The sequence below is a fragment of the Pseudomyrmex gracilis genome, unplaced genomic scaffold (genome assembly GCF_002006095.1).
Source record: "Pseudomyrmex gracilis isolate BER0280 unplaced genomic scaffold, ASM200609v1 scaffold_747, whole genome shotgun sequence".
Classification (NCBI taxonomy): Eukaryota; Metazoa; Arthropoda; class Insecta; order Hymenoptera; family Formicidae; genus Pseudomyrmex; species Pseudomyrmex gracilis.
Genome location: NW_018021331.1, coordinates 15,625 through 17,315, shown reverse-complemented (window position 1 = coordinate 17,315; position 1,691 = coordinate 15,625).

Below are 1,691 nucleotides of genomic sequence, written 5' to 3'. Positions count from 1 at the left end.
ATATTGAGTGAATATATTATTTATGGCCTTACAAACAATGGAGCTAAACAAATTTTGTAAATCTTTTCATTGTAGCAATAAAACATATTTAGAAAAACATATATAATTTGTCCGGATTTTGGCGCCGCACCCTGTATATATATATATAGGGTGTCCGATAATTACTTTAAAATCTCTCGTAAGCAGGTAGAAAAAGTCAAAAACAGAGTCAAAAAGTCCTTAACCATTTTTTCTATTACATATAATAAAAGAGTAATTATTGAATAAATCACGTCAATCAGCGCTGACTTTTAGCCGAACGCACGTCAGTGAATCATGCGCCTGGTGTGCGTGAATGCTCCGCGCGGCTCACTATGACAGCATATCTTATCCATATTCTTTATGATCTTGAATAAATTATGATTTTGTTTGTAAGTTTTTATTAAAAAACTACAGAAGATCCTATAATGGATCAAAACGTTTGTTAAAAAATTTTTTAAATTCTCTAAATTAAAAAAGAATTGTACTCTAACATCTGGGTCAGCTTGTTATTGAACGTTGCATTTCGGACAATGCGGCGATGTGTCGCACCCTGTGGCAACCAGCAGTTCTTCCTAGAACTACTGTTGCCCCGCAACCTAACCAGGTCATTGAGCAATGACAGTGATGTCTCATCACATTGCTCAATGGCCTTACTCTACTTAATTCTACCTTAAAATTGCTGCACAACAAAGTGATATCAAAAGTAGCACCAAGTATACTTGTATATTTTAATGAAAAACATTATATAAAATAATATATATTAATATATGTTAATTAAAACTATTATATAAAAATTAAAAAGTATAAAATCATTGTATCAATAGTTAGACTTTGCCTTTTGTGAAAAGTTAAAACATAAAAAATAATTAAGGCAAAAAAACTTGGCGTGGCTGCACCTCACAATTAGTTAAGGAATAAATTTTGTTAATCATAAACATGAATCTGATGATAACTAATCAGAAATGTTTTATTAAATAACAATTTTTTTTGTGAAGCATTACTGGTATACACATATACATAATAGGTACTTGTGTTTTAATGTTGGAGTATTAATCAATTATGTAATTCTCACATTCTTTAGCATATTTAAATAAAGTATTATATACTTAAAGTAAATTATAACAAATTTTTTTTGTTTTCATATACACATTGACTTAATCGTCAATGTAAAAATAAAAGATTTATTTTATATAAATACTTTTAGAGAAATAGCATTGTTCTGTCTAAGCCAGACAAGGAAAAGTGAAAATCTTGTCAAAAGTTTGCATTTGCTTAATGTAAGAACTATTTCATTTTTAGTGCAATGCTGACTGATTTGGTTTTGTATGTAACATAAACCGCGCAGATTAAACACGTTTGCTGTAGTTTTCGGTGCAGCCACGCCAAGTTCTTTTGCCTTAATTATTTTTTATGTTTTGACTTTTCACAAAAACGGCAAAGTCTACTTATTGATACAATAATTTTATACGTTTTAGATTTATATAATATTTTTAATTAATATATATTATTTTATATAATGTTTTTAATTAAAATGTACACAAGTGTACTTAGTGCTACTTTTGATGTTACTTCTTTTGTAAAACAAGTTTTGTAGATAAAGATATGTTTGTTTGGCGTGTACTTGGAACCTTTTTTCCCTTTTTTAAAAAGGTAAGTTTTTCGAGATATCA